Genomic DNA, 18,698 nt, shown 5'->3' with positions numbered 1-18,698 from the left:
GATCCTCTCGCTCTGGTCTCAGCACGGATGGTGGAGGTGAGAAGGGGACGGGGAGGTCTCTAGACTCCCCCGCCCAGTCCCTATCCCAGGCCGGGGTCCTGGAGCCTGAACAGAAAGTTTGTCCTCAAGGGTGGACAAGAGTTTCCAAAGCCAGTCCTTGGGGCTGAGGGGAGACACTGATCCGAGAGGTGGCCGCACAGCACGGGCAGGGCCTGAGGACTGAGACGGTGGGGAAGCAGGCCCAAACTCCTCCGCGAGAGCCCCTCCCGCGGGGCCTGGCCCACGGACCCACAGCTCCATCTACACAGCACCCGAGGCCTAGGCGGTGCCAGTATCTGCTGCGTAAATCCCCCAGGCAGCGAGAGACAGAAGGACGGACTGGCTCCCTGGTCAGGCCAACCTGAGCACCCCAGATTCTGCTCACATGGCGTGTCAGACCCCATCACACTGCACGGCAGACGCAAGCAAGCTTCCTCTCTCTTTCTCTCTCTCTCTCTCTCTCTCATACACACACGCAAATCGGGACACACGCACACATGCATACACCTGGGCCCAGAACATAGACTCCTAGGGCCAGAATACGGCTCAGGGTTCTCTCCAAATGCCAGTCTCATCCAGGGCTCAGGAGCCCCCAGGACCCTAAAGGGAAAGAAAGACACAAGCAGAGCAGCTGACTGACGCCTCCGCCTGGGCCCATCCAAGAGCCCCCTCCCCCAGGCATCATGACCTCCCCCAGAGGCCCTCCCACTCCCTGCCAAGGCCTCTTGCCCCCCACATCCCACACACACACCACCCAGCAGACAGTTAAAACCCGATCATCATGAACACTCATTATATAACCAGCCCCGACCTGCTGAGGATTCCTTTTACCCCCTAGAGTCCCAGCGCCAACCCCCCTCCTGGCTTCCTACACCGAGGAATTGGGCACCCCCTGGGTGCTGACCAGAGAGGGGGCCGGCTCTCCCCCCCACGGACCCGGGCCTCGAGGAAAGTTAAAGGCTGCCTGGGATGTCCCCCATTCCATCCCCTGCTGCGGCTCTCCCTCCACCAGCACTCCCAGCTCAGCCCCCTGGACACTGGCACCAGCTATGGTCCCGCTGGCCGCAGAGCCGCAGCAGCTTAGGGGCAAAGGAATTGACAGCCCCCGGCCGGCAGCCTGACTTGTTGAATAAATTTCTGCAGCGCTGGCTCAGCCGGCTTCAGCATTGGCACCGAGAGAACTTTCGTGGCCTTAGAGAAGGGACCGGTCAAAGTTTCCCGTCCTTCCTCCCAAGGCACCTACCCCGAAGGCACGGGGTGGGGGGCCGGCCTGATGGGCACGCGCGGGTGAGGGACCGGTCCCCAGAAATAAATAAATAAACGCCTCAATAAAGAAAGAACCCGACGCGCCAAGAAACTGGCATGGAGCGGAGCCCTCCCTTGCCTCCCCTTCCCCCCATCCCCGCCCCCACCCCACCTACCTTGGCATGGACTTGGCCGGGCAGCGGGGGGTCGTCCACGTTAGAGCCACAGGGGCGACGCGGCCCCCCGAAGACAGAAATCGAGGGGGACCCGCAGCCCCGCCAGCTGCCCCCCGCCAATTCAGGATCAGCTGAGCCCCCGGGGCGCGAGGGGCGGCGGGCAGTGGGCGGCGGGCCCCGGGGCCCGGGCCATGGCGGGAGGAGGCGGCGGGCTGGCGGGAGTGTCGCGCGGCTCCGGCGAGCGGCGAGAAGCCGGCAGCGCGGACGAGCCGCGGACCGAGCCGGAGTTGGAGCGCGCGGCAGGCGGCGGGCGGGCGGGAGCGCGGCGCTCCGGGGCCGGGGCCGGGGCCGGGGGCGGGGGCGGGGGCGGGGGCGGGGGCGCTGCGGGGACCGAGCGGCGGGCAAGTGCCCGGAGGGGAGCCGCGCGGGCGGCGGCTCGGGGCGGGGACGCGGGGTTCGCCCGGCGCGGCTGCGCTCGCGCCTCCGGCCCCGGGCTCGAGGCGCGGGGTCTGCGCGCGGCGGGGGCTGCGGAGGAGCCCGAGCGCCCGGCGGTGCGGGGACGTGCGGCAGCGGCGAGACCGAGCCGCGTCGCGTGCGAGGCAAAGCCGTCCTTATACTGACACCAAATGTCTTCGGGGAAAGCTGCAGGCGCGGGACGCTGGAGGGGGGAGGCGTGGAGGCGACAGACAGACTGACGGCCACGGTTGGTGAGCCCCCACTTCTCCCAAGTGGACAGGTAGGTCCCAGTCTTGAGGCCACCTCCTTAAAATTCAGGGTCGTGCCTGGGGGAGGGTCCTATCCCCTCAACCTTGGGGCTGCGTCATGCATAAAAAGGGACGGACCCTATTACCGACCACTCCCAAGCCCCAGGTGCCTGGTTTGGCCACATTACAGTCCGGATTCTCACCGAGATGCTGTGAGAAGGGTGGGGAGGGTCCTTCACTGCCCCAGAGAGGGGCTGCCCATCTAAGACCACCAGCTTTTATAAGGTGGAGCCTGGCTAGAACTCAGCTCCAAAGGTCACTCCACAGCCCAGGCAGCCTCGCCTCTTCTCATCCACATCCAGCTTCTTCCCACCCTTCAAGGCTTGGCTGAAAAGCCACCTCCTCCAGGAAGGCTCCCAAGAGGGCTCCCAAGTGGAACAGATGCCTCTCTCCAGCTGCAAATGCCCCAGCCTTGCCAATTCCCTGGGCAGCCCAGGCCACAGGAGCCTGAGGGGTCAGGAACCTCAGCTCAGCTCTCCCACCCCCACTTCATCTTATTGGAGGTTGGTGGGTGGGGGCATCCTGCTGAGCTGGGGGCTGTGGTGGGGGGATACTGAAGCCTGACCTGGTACCGCTTGGTCTGGCAGATGGACAGAATGTTGGGTGAAGGTACCTTCAGGCTTGATCCCAGCTTGGCCCCTTCCTGACTTGCCTTGGGCAAGCCCCTTAAGGTCTCTGAGCCTCAGGCTCCTCATGTGTGAAATGGGGGTAAAAGTTTTCACTTTGCAGAATGAGAGGAGTCTAAAAAGGTTTTAGCACCGTGACTGGCGCATAGTAGGTGCTCAGCAAATATTCATCGCTTCTTACCTTTCCGTCTGTCCAGGGAAACAAGACAAACCTTTGTCACCAGACCACAGTACAAGGTCTTCTAAGCACACACCAGGCTAGGCGGTGTCTCACAGGCATGAACTAAGCAGACCAGAAGGTGTCCACCGGTGGGATGGATTTCTTTCAGAATAGAGTGGGCTTCAGATCAGGAGTCTCGGGGAAGACCTCATCAAAGGCCAGAGGCTTGCACCGGGCCTCAAAGGCTTGTGCAGGATTGAGATAAGAGGAGAGGGGGTGGGTGGAGAAATGGCATCGAGAGGGGAGAAAGGACATGCGCAAAGACATGGAGGTGGGAATGAGGTGGCGAGAGCAGGCACTCCATGCCCTGACCGGCTGAGTGCCCCGCTGGACAGCCCCAGGCCTGGGAGAGTGAACGAGATCAGGCAGCAAGGCAGGGAGAAGATGTCGACTATCGCTCGCTTCCTCTCCATTCTCCTCTGGCAACACTTACATTAAGTTCAAAGGCTGGACGGGACCCTGAGAAGCCACCAGACGGTGAGTTCTCAGGACTGGGGCTTTTCAGTCACGGTCTCCCAAAGTGACTGCTCAGCTGCCCCCACCCCAGTTGCATACCTGGAGTGACATAAATCCCACCACCTCCTGGGGCAGCTCCTTTGTTCTCTGCATCTCTGATCTGTTTCAGATTTAAGGAGAAATTTGCGCCCCCCTCCATGATCCAAGTCCCTTCCCTGTCTCGCCAGGACTAACAACCCCTCCCAGCCTCCTTCAAGCATCCACACTGGCAGGAAGTCCTGCGTTATGTCCAACCTAAATGCTTTATGCTTCAACTAAAACCCTCATTGTCCACTTCTTCACTCCTCTGTCCACCCCACCGCTCAGCACTGGGATGGGCTCTGTGGACATGGAGGGCGCACATAGACTGAAGGTCACGGAAGGGCTGTTGGTGAGGGGCGACCCTCAGACCTGCTGGCGAATGGGAGTGCAATTCCAGGTCTCCGCAAGAAGCAAGGCTGTGGCAGTCTCTCCTGGAGGCCCTTGCTGGCTGCAGGAGCTTCATTTATTCATTATTGCTATTTATATTGGGCCTGGTATTTGCAGAAGGCTGCAGCAGCCGTGCACACTCATTAGGCCCGGCCGTGCCCTGGGAGCGGGAGCCTGCCAGGGCCCTGCCAGGAGGTAGGTGTGATGGCCCCCAGCCCGGAGTCCCCTAGTGCACCCACCTGACAGCTGGGCCAGGCTCCCTATCTCCTCCCCCAGGGACAAGACCCAATCCTTGTTGGGGCCTCACTCCCTCTTCCAGCAGCTGCTGGGCTTCTCTGCCCGTCCCCGAGGAGAACTTTCTAGCAATTGTAGTGGCTGGAAGGGTAGGGAACACCTGTCAGTGGGGATAAGCAAGATGAGACTAAAGGAAGCTGGGTCAGGATTCCTGCCCTAGGACATGAGATAGGTCCCTTCCAGGCCTAAAGATCCAAAGAGTACAGAGACAAAGATTCCGATATCCTCAGAATCCACACTGATTTATTTCTCAAACACTTACAAAGCATTTTTCTGTGCCAGGCCCTGGTCTAAGCCCTTGACAAATATTATTAACGCGTTTAATCCTTTCCGCAGTCTTGTAAATTGTCACTACTATTTTATAGATGAGGAACCAGCGGCAGAGAGAAGTTAGGTAACTTGCTCAAGGTCACACAGCTAATAAATGGCAGAGCTGGTATTTGAATTCAGGGGAGCAGGCTCCAGAGTCTGTGCTCTTAACAAGGCGTCTGGATTCTGAGATTCAAAAACTCTGAGGCTTCCCTGGTGGCGCAGTGGTTAAGAATCCGCCTGCCGATGCAGGAGACACGGGTTTGAGCCCTGGTCCAGGAAGATTCCCACGTGCCGCGGAGCAACGGAGCCCGTGTGCCCCAACTACTGAGCCTGCGCTCTAGAGCCCATGAGCCACAACTACTGAGCCCGCGAGCCACAACTACTGAAGCCCCGCGCCTAGAGCCCATGCTCTGCGACAAGAGAAGCCACCGCAATGAGAAGCCCGTGCACCGCAACAAAGAGTAGCCCCCGCTCACCGCAGCTAGAGAAAGCCCGCGCGCAGCAACGAAGACCCAACACAGCCAAAAATAAATAAATTTAATTAATTAATTAATTTTTTTAAAAAAAAACGTTCAAAAACTCTAAGAGTCAAGGTTTCCAAGATTCCCAACAGGCAGAATAACCCCACCTACTAGAGCAGGGAGGGGATGGCCTGAGATACCCCCACGTGGGCCACCCCGTGCCGCTTCGAGCACATTCCACCAGGGCATGGAGAGGGACTGCTCTCGGCCCAGTACCCTGGATGCCTAAGAACCAGGCCCTGGGAGCAGCCCACCATGATCAGAGCTAGGGATAGAAGAAAACCAACGGCAGAAAATGAACTTCAACATTCCAAGAGCTTTTATTAAGCACCTACTGTGTACCGGGCCTGTGCCAGGGCTGAAGGACATGACAAGATAGAAAGGTAGCAGAAATGCTGACTGCGGATGAAACTGGGCAGAGATTTGGAGTCAGACTCAGAGGGAAGGTGGGCCAAAGCTGGACCCCCCAGAGGCAGGGTTCAGAGAGGCCAAGCCGGACCCAGAGCCCAGTCTGGAGGGTCGTGGCTGGATTGGCCAGGGGAGAGAAGAACCGGAAGTTTCAGAGGGGAAAGAGCAGAGAGTGAAGGGAGAGGAGAGGAGATGAGGAGATGGGGTCACAGGGAAGGAGAACCCCTGGAGAGGAGCCCCCACAGAGGAGGACTCCGGTGTGCCAGTGGGCTCTCCCCACAAGCCCCCAGGAAGTCGCTAGATGCACGCAGGCCTCGTGAGAGTGGGGTTTTCAGTGTGGGAATGTCAAGAAAGGGATGAAGCCCCCTGGGAGCCGATGTGCACGAGGCCAGCCTCCTGGCAGGTCAGCCAGCCCATCCCCCAACTGGACTAAACTGGCAGAAGCAAAGGTCAGGGCCAGAGGGGCCCGGGAGGACACTGGCATCCCTTCAGGGTCGCTGCAGCCACAGGAATCCCGCCCGGGCCGGAAGGGCGGTGGTCCAGCATCTTACCCAGCTGAGGAGAGGCAGCCCCTCCCCCGGACAGGTGCCCATGTCCTCCATCCCCCCACTTAACCTGGTGGGAGGAATCATGAAGCTCATTTTACAGATGGGAGAACCAAGATCCGGAGAAATTAAGTCAATTGTCACATAGCTAATGAGCAGCAGAAACAGGATTCTGTGCCAGAGTGAGTGAGTGAGTGAGTGTGTGTGTGTGTGGAGAGAGAAGAGGGAGGATAGAGACCCATCTCCACCTGCCCAGGAAGGAGGCTGAAGATGGGCATAGGCAGAGGGGACGGATCTCAGGACCCCCCGTTTCCTGCCAGGTGGGAGACCCCTGCCTCACAGCCAAAAGCAGCCTTTGTTGCCCTAGAAGCTTCCCGGATGGAGCTTGAAGAACCTAGTCTGGGCGCAGTGGACAGGGCTGCTGTATGCCCCAGAAGTCTGCAGTGGGTGGGGGCCGGGGGGCGGGCAAGGAGAGGCAGCAGCTTTATTCCAGGGTGAACGTCAGAGAAGACAACGGCAGCCCCGCCCAGACCCCAGCCCAGACAGGACACCAGAAACCCGCTAACGTCCGACTAGCGCTTGACCATTGGCCAGTCACCCCCTCTGTGCCTCACAACATCCAGCGTGCGTAACCCGGCATGCAGTAGGCGCTCGGCACTTGCTCAGTGCGCTCCTTGAATGCCAGCACGGAAACAGTCATTTCCAGGTCCATGTTACTGATAAGGGAATTGAGGTGGGCAGTCACTGCAGGTGGTCACTCAGTGACATTTATGAACCACCTACTACGTGTCAGGTATTGGATGTCCAGAGACAAATGAAACCCAGCCCAGCAGGGGGATGGCCGCGCTCAGACAACTGGTGGTAAGCGCAGTGGAGAAAGGGGGCCCACAAGGAAGCCGTCTTCTCTGGTGGCGGAGGGTCCCAGCAGGCTCCACATGCAGAGCAACCCTCTAAAGGCTTGGTGGGGGGCAGTGGGCAGTGGGTGGGCGAGGGCTTTCCTGGCAGAATACTGCAGCAAGGTCATCTCAGGCAGGGGTCGGGAGGAGCAAAGGCCTCGGGCTGTGAAGGAGCAGGGCTTGCTGTGGAAGCCCGGACCTGGGTGCCCCGTGAGAGCCCATCGCAGAAGGCAGGATTAGGGCCCGGAGACCGAACTAGCCTGGGCTGTACTGCTGACAGGAGGGATGGGGACAGACTTGAGGGATGTTTTGGAGGGAGAGGGACAGGACTTAGAAACTTAAGGAGGGAGGGCCCTGCTTTCTGGTCCTTCCCCAGGTGGACGGTGGTACCTGACGTCTCCCCCAGCAGAGCCCCCCAGGGCTCCTCCCAGCCTGGGAAGGCAGAGACAGTGGGATGGGGGGTGAGACAGGCACAGTGTGGGAGACACAGCAAACGAGAGAGATGGGAGAGTATGAGATAAAGGACACGGGGAGAGAGAGGTGAAGGGAGAGACCAGAGACACAATGGGGCCGGAGGGGAGATCGATAGGAGGAACCAAGGGAAATCAGCCTCTGCTTTCTTCTCTCTGTCTCTGTCTCTGTGGGAATGCTTCTCCTTTGTCCTGTTCCTCTTTCCCGTCTCCCTTCCTCCTCAGCTGCCTCTCTGTCTTCTTCTTTCTCTCACTCTGTCCGTCTTTCTTGCTGCACCCCCCTCTGTCCACGTCCACCTCTCCTCCCAGTATTTCCCTGTCTCCCTAACTCGGGGGGCCGCTCACTCTCCGTCTGTCTTCATCCTGTGTGTGTAAGTCTCCCCGCACACATGCTCTCACTGTCTTCTTCTCTCGGCCCTTCCTGCCGTTTGGAGAAAGAATAATGGAGCCGGCATCTCTTGCCTTTATCCTCCGCTGGACAAAGGCTGGCACCCCTGCCGTCAGGCCTCCGGGAAGCCACCTTCACTGTCGCCCTCAAGGAGAGATGACTGGGGGCTTTGCGGGTGGGAGAGGGGCCCTGGGCTGGAGAGGCTGCTACAGGTTGGCCTCAGCCCTCACCCTGCAACCTCGGGACCCCTGCTGGCTCAGGATAGGCATTGGAGGAAGCAGCTCCTAGAGCTCCCTGCGTGGTCGAAATTCTTCCTTTCCTTTAAGGTTCTGATCTTTGTTAAAAGTGGAACCCATCTCACCCCACCTCCCACTCCCCTACCCCCCACCACCCCTGGCCCCCCGGGAAGAATCATGGAGCCCAGGTCCCCAGCCCTGGGACCAGGTCTGTACCTATGCCAGCTCTGGGTTTTGGAGAACAATCCCCAGTCCTGCCCTCTGTTTGGCCTTGGTCTTGGGGGTTGAGAGGAGGAGATGAAAAGCCACAGTCAAATGTCTCCACCTAGAGAGCGCCTTTGCATCCTCAAGGCCGGCTCCGTCTCTTCCCCCCCCCCCCACCCGTCACACCAGACGAGTCAGAGGTCCCTCACTCCTCACCCCCACCCTGACTTGATGGCCTAGCACGTTGCCCTGCCCCTGCCGGACTGGGACCCCTGCAAAGAAGCCCAGAGCTGGGCATAGAGCAGGTGGCAGAGGCTTGCTGAATAAATGAATGGATGAATGAATGAATGAATATCGCACAGGAGGCTGTAACAGGGCCACTGTGTCCATTTAGCAGCTCCTCTCTGAGCCCCAACTATGTGCCAGGCACAGTTTGAGGCCCTGGGGGGTACAGCAGTGAACAAAATGAAGTCCTTGCCCTGTCATGGAGCTTATATTGTAGTCAGCGGGTCAGAAAATACGTAAGATAAAAATGTGAAATATGTAGTACATCAGATATGATCAGCCTGTAGAGAAAAATAAAGCTGGGGAGAAAGATAGACAGTGAGGATGGCGGGGTCATTTTAAGCGAGGTAGTCAGGGACATGGTCAGACTCAGACCCTAAAAAATCATCCTGGCTGCTGCATAGCGACCAGGCTGGGAGGGGACATGGCCCATCGGTCTCCGCACACTCCAGGGCCGGAGGACTGATGCTTTCTCAGCAGGTCCTTGGTCCCTGATGCAAATGGCCCCTGACATCTGGGCCCACCTACCCAGCTGAGGGCCCAGACTCTTACTTCTCCCTCTGGGTGAGCAGAGCCCGGGGCTCCAGCTGCCCCGTTACCTCAGCCCCTCCGTCTATCTCTCATCTTCCATTCTCTTCCACACATTCCCTTTATAAAACCTTTCCAGGAATCCCTCCATCTAGGGCAGAGACACAGACCACGGTCAGGGTGTTTGAGGGGCCCACGGGGGAACGGAGGACACAGGTGCACATCCTCAGTGGTGATCTGGGAGGCTTCCTGCAGAGAGTGGCTTTCAAGATGCACCTTGAAGGTGAGAGCAGCCATCCACAGATTAAGATGGGGGGACACTTCCAGTGGGGGGTGGGGGGGGTCACAGAATCCAGCCTCCGATTCTGTTTGAACGTCAAATTATCTATACACAGTGGGGAAGCAGTATGAGCCAGCCCACTAAAGTAAAAAAGCACACACATGATGGAGAGGCCTCAGGTGTCCTGGTAACCAGCATGACCTCACCACCTCCACATCCATGCATTCCCTTGCTCCTCTGGCAGATGCAGAAGCAAGGACCAGAGAGGCCAACAGACCGGCCAAGGTCACACAGCAGAAAGCGACAGAGCTCAAAAGCCCAGCCTGGGTCCGCTCTCTAGATAGTCTGGAGCTTGCAGCCACCCTGCTCCCAGTCTTTGGGGACCTGGCCATCCCCCCCCCGCACCCCAAGCCTCTGTGTAAAACTGGAGAGGGGTTCTCCACTGCTTTCACTTCCGTGGTATAGAGCTGCACGCCCCCAAAGAAGAAGAAACACAGAGATACACAATCCCCACACCCCTGTGTGTACACCACAAACACCACAGACAGCCTCACACATACACCCAAACAGATAGACTTTTTATTAAATACACCCTCACAGCAAAACACAAATTCGCACAGATACGTTCACACTCCCTCTCAAGTACACACAGCCACTTGAGCGCTACTGTTATTAGGTTCACACAAACACAAACACAAGAGCAAAAATACCCTTTTTCAAAGGCACTCATGAAGGGAGAAAGACTTAGAGAGACAGAGGGAAAGGGAAGGACGAGAAAGAGGAGGAAGGTGGAAAAGTCGAGGGAGAGAGAGAAAGAGTGAGGGAACGGGCAGATCAGGGAGGGAGCGAGTTTAGAACATCCAAGAGGAGAGAGATTTAGGGAGAAAGCAGAGGAGAGGAGAAAGATGGGGAGGAAAGATAAGGAGACAGGGAGGCAGTAAGGGGACAGAGAATGAAGAAGGGAAAGAGGGAGAGGGAGCCTGTGATTGGAGCCTAACTTTAGCTGCAGCAGCGCTGATGACTCACTGGGGGGGGGGGGGGGGGGGAGGCGGGACAGGGGGTGGAGCGTTAGGTTGGCTCCAGGCTTCTGTTTATATACCTCGATGAGCTAAATATACAGGCTAAGGGGTTCTTCTGTTCTGGTCCAGCAGCTCCTCTGCGTTCTTCCTCCCGCCCTCCCCTCCCCTCCCTAGCACACACAGGCACACACACTCAGAGCCCCTGCCTCTCCCTCTCCCAAGCCCCCAGGGCCCTGCCTGTGCCCTCCTGCAGCCACCAGAACACATCCTGCCTTTGCCTACGGCTCTCCCCACCAGTGTATTGGCTGCCAGGAGCTGACCATGGAGCTTGGCTCCAAGCTCAGAAATAACAGGGTCCAAACTGCCCCTTTCTGATTTCAGGAGGTCAGGTGGGAGGGCTTGACACTTGTCCAGGGTCACACAGCATGCAAGTAGATGAGCCCCACCAGAGCCTCCTGTGACTGCCAAGCCAGAAACTCCCGCAGGAGACAGAGGTGAGGGCCTGAGGCGGTGGCACTGAGTGCCCAGGGGCAGGCAGGCTGGGGCCTGGAGAAGGGAGAGTGGAGCTTGGAGCGAGAGAGAGTACAAGCCAGGTCCTGCAGAACAAGGAAGAAATGGAACTGGGGCTGATGGTAGGGGGTGGTGGCTGAGGGTCTTGGGAGAAAAGGAGAAAGAGAATTCCCTTGGCGAAATCATCTCTGGACCCACAGGGAGCTCTTCTGTCATCATCAGCCCCCAACCCCGCTCCCTGCACCCAGACCTCCTGAGTTCGCATGCAAGGCCAGCCCACCGGCCCGGTCATAAACCTGTAGAATCCCGTCCTGTAGATCGTGGGCTGTGTCGCTGTCCGTGGTGCTGAACCTCTCCATGGCCTCTCCCCAGCCTGCACAGGGTCCATTCCCACCCAGACCTCTCCCAGCAGTTCAGCAGGGTTGAGGGATGAGGTAGCGGTGAGAAGGAAGGGGGAGATGGAGACAAAGGACAGGGATTGTGAAGGAGGTGGCCTCAGCCAAAGATTTTCAGGGAGAGAGAGCGATTTCTCCTTTGACATAGTTTTCAAATACCCACAGTGACCAAGAACACCACAGCAAAGATGGCTGACAAGTCGCAGATCCGAGGCCGAGTGAGATGTCTGCAAATCTGGGCGAGTGTTGACACGCACAAATGAATCCAGGCCGGAGGGCGGAAACTGGGAAGGCTGAGAGTAACGTCCTCCGCAGACTTGAACCAAAACGCTTCTGGTTTTCCTGTGTTTTTATTACCCATCTTGATGAAAAGATTGTGAGTTTTCACGCTGTCACAGAACAGAGCTGTGACTTCCGTTTCCCAGGGTACGTGGCTATTTCATGTACTCCTGACAGCTCCATCACATTCCTGACAGTTTTGAACATTTTTGTTTTCCTCTGGGAGCACAGAAGAATGCTAACCCTCCCTTTCCCTATCACACGCCAGCCTCAGAGCCTCGTTCCCGGGCACACAGCTGCCCCCCCCCATGCTCTAATTACACTTGCCCCCTCCCTATGCTGTCTCATGCCTCCAAGGCCTTTGCACATGCTGTTTCCCCCCACACACCTGAAGTGCCTTCCTTCCCCCTTTTCTCCTTCTAGGCCTAGCTTCTCTGTCCCCTCTGCTGGACACTGCAGGGCAGGAAGTACCACACTCATCTCAGTATCCCCAGCAGCCAGCATAGGGTCTGTCGTGCCCATTTACTGGGTTTCCCTTCCATTTAGGTGAGTGAGCTGAACCGAAGAAACACTTGACTAAATATCCGAGGATTGGAGACGAGGGGTGCAAATTGACTTTTCTAGCAAGAAGAGTGTTGCAGGTGTTCAGAGGGAGAGGTCTCCAAGTTCTCCAACAGAAACTTACTGCACACAGCAACCTTAAGGGAAGTTTAATAGAATCCTCCCTCCCTGCTTCGTCTCAGTTTGCAGATGAGAAAACTGAGGCTGAGAGAGGAAGGGCCTTGGTGCCCGGTTGTCCAGGGAGGTAGTGGGCATCCTGAAGCTGCCCGAGACGGCAGGGATGTCCTTCTGAGTGGGAGCAGGTGGGCAGGGGGCTGGCTCTCTCTTCCAGGCCCCTGGGCCCCAGCTTGACCATACATATCCCTTAGGAGAGAATCTATCAGCCCTGGCAGAAAGATGGCCCCACTCCCTCTCCTCCACCACCCCACCCGCCAGAGAATCCCAGCCTTCAAATAATGAACGATTCCTAATTTAATTACATCTTTAATTCATTTGGGTCTCTGAGGAGCTTTGAGCTGGAGTCTGAGGAAATGCTCAATAGTTTCCGAGAGGGAGGGAGGACTTCCTTTCCTGTTTCAGAGAAGGGAGAAAGAGAGGCCGTGGTCCCCTTTTCCTCTGGGACTGTGTGTGTCCCCTACTTTCCCTGCAGGGAATCCCTCCATCAGACTTGGACTTTGAGACAAACAAGGTGCTGGCAGAGGGCAGGGTGGCAGCTGGTGGAGGAAGAAGGGGGTATTGGGGAACCCTCCCACTAGTTTAAAAGACACAGTGCTCACTCACACAGCAGGGAATTGGTTGGGGACAGCCTTCTGTGTGCTGGAGCATCATAATCAATGCAATCATTTCTTGAGGGTCTTCTGTTGGCAGGCACTGCATCCAACTTAACTTTGACCTCTCAATATTACCATCCGTGTTTTGCAAAAGAGGAAACCAAGGCCCCGAGGAGAGGAAGTGACTTGCCCAAGACCATAAGGTAGGTAAAAGGCATAACCAGGAGTCAACGGTTTTCTTTCTGGCTCGAAGCCGCTGCCCATAAACTCTACCTCCACCCCCACCCCCACCCACCGCATCTCGGACAAGGAATCCCAGGAGATGTCTAATCCAAGGATGCTGACACTCCAGGGATGAACCTCTTGGAAGTATTTGGGAAATCTTGTGCCTATGTGCAAATTTCATCAACTTATAATAATAAGGGCAGACATTTTTACAGTCTTTACTGTGAGTTAGGCACTGCTCAAAGCACTTTCACGTATTACCTCATTTAACCTTCACATCAGTCCTATGACGTAGGTGCTAGTATTATCAGCCCCATTTTACAGATGAGGAGACTGAGGCACTGAGAGAGAGTAACCTGGCTGAAGATAACATACATGGGAAGTAGTGGGTTCTTAGAGTCCTGCAGAGTAAGGTTTATAATCCTGACTCTAAAGATCAGGAAACAGGCGTAGACGGGGCAGGGCATCTCCCAAAGACACAAAGGAAATGACCTAACTTAAACTCACACCCAGGTCTGACCAAGTTCCAGGCTCTCCATTGCATTGAGTATGTGGGAATCTCAATTTCCTCATTTGTCAAATAGGTCAGACATCTGTGTCACAGGTTAAGTGGGAGGACCGGATGTTAACTGGGAAGGCACTCTGTAAATGGATAGGCACCAAAACCATGACAACGACGTCCCTAAGGCACTTAGAATGTGTTCATTTAATCCTCACAACTACCTACAGGGTTGACGTTATGGTTAAGCACAATTTATGATGAGGAAATTAAAGCACAGAGAGTTTAAGTAATTTGCCTAAGGTCACACAGCCCATAGATGGTGGAGCTAAGATTTGAACCCAGGCAGCTGACTCCAGAGTCATGCCCTTCACCACCTGGGGGCATCAGGGAGGGTGGGGAAGGGGTGGGAGCCAGTGACGAGGCCTGGGAGGACGCAGAAGGAGGCCATCTGGCAGAGAAGAGGGGAGAGCAGAAGCAGAACAGGGGACAATTCTGGGACCAGACCTGGGGTGGGGAACACAGCCTAGCGCCCCACCCCCGGGCTGAGGGGTCTTAGGAGCCTATTCGTGTAGAAGCCAAAGCCATGGGGCCCCAGGCACAAAGGTTTGTATGGGGGGGAGGGGCTGTGTTGCCAACCCAGTGGCCAGAAGATGGGGCATCAGCAGCCCTAAAGGCCACATGGGCCACCAGCTGGACAGGCAAAAGGTGCCCAGCAACTCCTGCCACAAGGAAGCATCTGAAGGGGGACAGGCCTGGAGGCAGATGAGAGGCTGTCCAGAGGGGCTGATGACCTGGCCTGTCCTGGAGGTGGAGAGACAGGAGAGTCTGAGGTGGTTTAGAAAGTTGAATGGACAGGACGGGTGACTCCTCTCATGGCGGGAGTCACTCCTCGCCGGTTTCTGGGTGGCGTGAGACAGAGGAGAGGAGAAACAGGTTTGGGGGAGGAAAGCAAACTCCCGTTGGGACAAGTTGAGGCTGAGAGGTTTATGCAACATGCAAGAGCAGAGGACACGCCCAGGAGGCCATGGAGACATAAGTCTGGGGCCCTAGAGAGAGCTCTGAGCTCATGTAGAAGCCATACAGCCTGGGATGGCTCAGCCAAGGGCTGGTGGACTCACCAGCCTCCTTTTACCTGTTTCTCAGGAGAGGAGCTGAGTGGAGCTGCCAGGACCCTCTGGGGACATCTCCTGCCACTGTCCACCAAGCCAGGGCCCCAGTGGGGGGGCCGGGGGGGCTGTCACCCAGGACGCCCTCCTAGACTTAGGCTGCAAGTTGCACTGTCCTCAGGCTGGGCTTTGCCTCCGTCCAGGCAATTCAAGAGACGGGACCTCAAGCACAGACGCTGGCAGACAGTGGGCACCAGGGGCTGACTTTACCCCAGCTTCAGGGAGAACTCTCCAAGTCTGAAAGCCATCCTGCCAGGGAACAGGCTGCCCGCTAAGGAGTGAGCTCCCAATGACAGGTTACAGCCACACAACTAATGCATGCTCTCTCCTCCCAACCAAGCCTTCCCACCCATCTCCCTGTCTTTGAGTCTGTGGACACCCTCTGGACCCCACCCATCACACCAGGCTCTAGCACCTCACATTCACACTCACCCTGTTCCCCTGTCACACTTCCTGCCTCAAACCTCGCTCATACTGAATGAGGAGACAGTCTCCGGCACATAGTAAGTGCTCAGTAATATTTTTCACCTAACAAATGGCTTGACATTCATTCATTCATTCAACAAACATCTGCCAGGCACCACTTGAGGGTCTGCGGCTACAGGCAAGAACGAGATATAAACTGTTTCCCAGACAAGCAAAAGCTAAAGGAGTTCATCACCACTAAGCCAACCTTACAAGAAATGTTAGAGGGACTCCTTTAAAAAGAAAAGAAAAGGCCGTAACCAGAAATACAAATATTATGAAAGAGAAAATCTCACAGTAAAAGACAAACATATAATAAAGGCAGTAGAACGACCACCTATACAGCTAGTACGAAGGTTAAAAGACAAAAGCAGTGAAACCGTCTATTCTACAATAATGAGTTAAGGGATACACAAAACAAAAAGATGTAAAATATGCCATCAAAAACATAAAATGTGGGAGGGGGAGCAAAAATGTAGTGCTTTTAGAACACACTCAAACTTAAGCGACCATCCACTTACAAGAGACTGCTATATACACAGGTTGTTATATAAAACCTTACGGTAACCGCAAACCAAAAACCAATAACAGACACACAAAATAGAGAAAGGAAGACAAACGTAACACTAAAGAAAGTCATCAAATCACAAGGGAAGAGAGCAAGAGAAGAAAGGAACAGAGAAGAACAACAAAAACAACCTGAAGCAATGAACAAAATGGCAATAAGTGCACTCCTATTACATATAATATTAAATGTAAATGGACTAAAGGCTTCAATCAAAAGACTCAGGGGAAAAAAGGGTGTATAGAAGCTCTGTGGCCCTCACATCATGATTGAGAAGACACACGACAAACAGGAATAAGACGTGGAAGTAAAGTATCTGGTGGTCAGACCATGGTAAGTGCTGTGGAGGGAACAGCAGGGAGTGGGGTGTTGGGGGTCAGGCCATGGTAATTAGAAGATCCCCGGTGATCCACCTATGGATCCATCACTGCCCCACGCTGGCTCGAGGCTTTACATGCTAGCACTCCTGAGTCCTCACAACCCTAGAAGGGGGGTGTCATTCTTTTCCTTTTGCAGATGAGGAAACTGAGGCACAGGCAGGGCGAGTCTCTGGCCCCTGGTCTCACACAGGACCCGAGCCAGGCTGTCTGGTTCCCGTGCTGGGAGGGTGGGGTGAGAGCGCCTTAGAAAACCCTTCCAGGCAGCCCGTGTGCCCTCGCCCTTGGGCAGGGCAACATCACTGGGGTGTGACAGGCACAGTCCCACGGGGCTCCCCTCCCCCGCCCCCCGAAGGGCCTCACGCTTAGTTCAATGCTCTGTTCTCAGCTCACCATCTCAATTATTTTTTAATAGTGATTATTTTTTTAATATTTTTTTTTTTTTTTTTTTTTTTGCGGTATGCGGGCCTCTCACTGCTGTGGCCTCTCCCGTTGCGGAGCACAGGCTCCGGACGCGCAGGCCCAGCGGCCATGGCTCACGGGCTTAGTCGCTCCGCGGCATGTGGGATCTTCCCAGACCAGGGCACGAACCCGTGTCCCCTGCATCGGCAGGCGGACTCTCAACCACTGCGCCACCAGGGAAGCCCTATTTTTTTAATATTTAGTTAGTTAGTTAGTTAGTTGGCTGTGCCGGGTCTTTAACTGCGGTATGCAGGATCTTTTAGTTGCGGCCTGCGAACCCTTAGTTGTGGCACGTGGAATCTAGTTCCCTGACCAGGGATCGAACCCGGGCCCCCGGCATTGGGAGCACGGAGTCTTAGCCGCTGGATCACCAGGGAAGTTCCCCCATCTCAATTATTTTTGAACAAGGGGTCCTGCACTTTTATTTTGCACTGGGATCCACAAATAGGTAGCCAGTCCTGCCCTCAGAGAACAAGGCCTCGAACAGATGCTCCCCCCCACTCCCAGCCCCTCTTCCTCAGGCCTGCCAGCCCTAATCACACAGCCAAGGGGCACTGTCTCCCGTCTTCCCCACCAGGCTCCTTGTCGGTGGTGGGGACAGAGCGTTCCTTCTCTGTGTCTCCAAAGCCCAGCGGGCAAAAGCAGACCCTCTGGGACTGTTGGCTGGGTTGGACCAGCTGGGTTGGGATGGAATGAACTGGCCCCTCTTGCGGGTCCTCGGTGGAGTTATTTGTGCAAATCTCTAACAACACTGCTTCCTTCTGGGAGATCCTGCGGTTCCCCTCTGGCCACATCTGACTCCTGATCCCAGGCTCCTGACTGGGAGGCATCCTCTCAGGACACACCCAATTAGGGGCTCTGGGCTCCAGGGACGTCCCCACCACCCGCCCAGCCACTGTCCCCTCTGCATCCTCAGCTCCACCTGTGTGGGGTGAAGAGACTCAGACATTTCACACCTTCTCTTTTCATGGGTGGGCAAAGAGGATCAAAGAGGGCTGCTCTCCTGGGCTGAGAGCAAAGTCTCCCAGCAGCGGGATGAGAGCCCCAGCCTCTGACCCTTGTTCCTCTCTAAGTCCCCCCTCTGAGCATCTCAGGACCTGGGGTTTCCTCCTCTGTGGTTGAGGAAGCTCCAGAGGCCTTGCCAAAGCCTCAGTACACCCATAGGCCTGAAGCTCCAGCTCCAGGCTTCTTCATCCTCTGCATTCTTGAAGCCTGAGCCTGCAGGGGACCAGGGTTTCCACCACTGAGCAGACACAGGACCCTGAAGCCATGACAAAGCCTGTCCCTCCTCGTTCTGCCTCTGTTCATAACCCTCACATGACACAGGTCATTCGAGACCCCCAGCCTGATCTCCTGGAGGCGCCTGCGGACCGCCAGGAGAGGAACTGGGAGGTGTGTTAGTCAGGATGCAACTGGCCGTGCTGTGTAACAAATAGATCCTGAAACCCCAGAGCTATAAAAACTATAACAACAAAAGTATATTGCTTGGGCTTCCCTGGTGGCGCAGTGGTTGAGAGTCCGCCTGCCGATGCAGGGGATACGGGTTCGTGCCCCGGTCCGGGAAGATCCCACATGCCATGGAGCGGATAGGCCCATGATCCATGGCCGCTGAGCCTGTGCGTCCGGAGCCTGTGCTCCGCAACGGGAGAGGCCACAACAGTGAGAGGCCCACATAACGCAAAAAAAAAAAAAAAAAAAAAGTATATTGCTTGGGCTCCCCTGGTGGCGCAGTGGTTAAGAGTCCGCCTGCCGATGCAGGGGACACGGGTTCGTGCCCCGGTCCGGGAACATCCCACATGCCACGCAGCAACGAAGCCCGTGCGCCACAACTACTGAGCCTGTGCTCTAGAGCCCGTGAGCCACAACTACTGAAGCCCGCGCGCCTAGAACCTGTGCTCCGCAACAAGAGAAGCCACCGCAGTGAGAAGCCTGCACACTGCAATGAAGAGTAGCCCCTGCTCACCGCAACTAGAGAAAGCCCACGTGCAGCAATGAAGACCCAATGCCATAAATAAATAAATAAATAAATTTATTTTTTTTT

At 56.2% G+C, this 18,698-nt stretch overlaps 1 protein-coding gene and 1 long non-coding RNA gene across 3 annotated transcripts in view; one reads left to right on the top strand and one right to left on the bottom strand.

Annotated features, from left to right (window-relative positions):
• CACNA1I (calcium voltage-gated channel subunit alpha1 I) overlaps positions 1-1,748 on the bottom strand; it is a 115,313-nt gene extending 113,565 nt beyond the window's left edge. Inside the window, exon 1 of one of the 2 annotated variants that reach the window (XM_067010240.1) lies at positions 1,461-1,748. The gene's annotated coding sequence lies outside the window, so the exon portion shown is untranslated. The remainder of the gene's footprint in view (positions 1-1,460) is intronic. The other variant, XM_067010241.1, reaches the window with a different exon arrangement.
• A 212-nt stretch (positions 1,749-1,960) lies between these two features.
• On the top strand, positions 1,961-11,709 carry LOC136792226 (uncharacterized). The gene is made up of 2 exons (XR_010835694.1): positions 1,961-2,196; positions 11,451-11,709. It is a non-coding gene; the product is annotated as an uncharacterized lncRNA (long non-coding RNA).
• The last annotated feature ends 6,989 nt before the right edge of the window (positions 11,710-18,698 follow it).

The sequence above is a fragment of the Kogia breviceps genome, chromosome 12, assembly GCF_026419965.1.
Source record: "Kogia breviceps isolate mKogBre1 chromosome 12, mKogBre1 haplotype 1, whole genome shotgun sequence".
NCBI lineage: Eukaryota > Metazoa > Chordata > Mammalia > Artiodactyla > Physeteridae > Kogia > Kogia breviceps.
The sequence above is the reverse complement of the archived record's forward strand: the minus strand, read 5'-3'. Positions and strand labels throughout refer to the sequence as shown.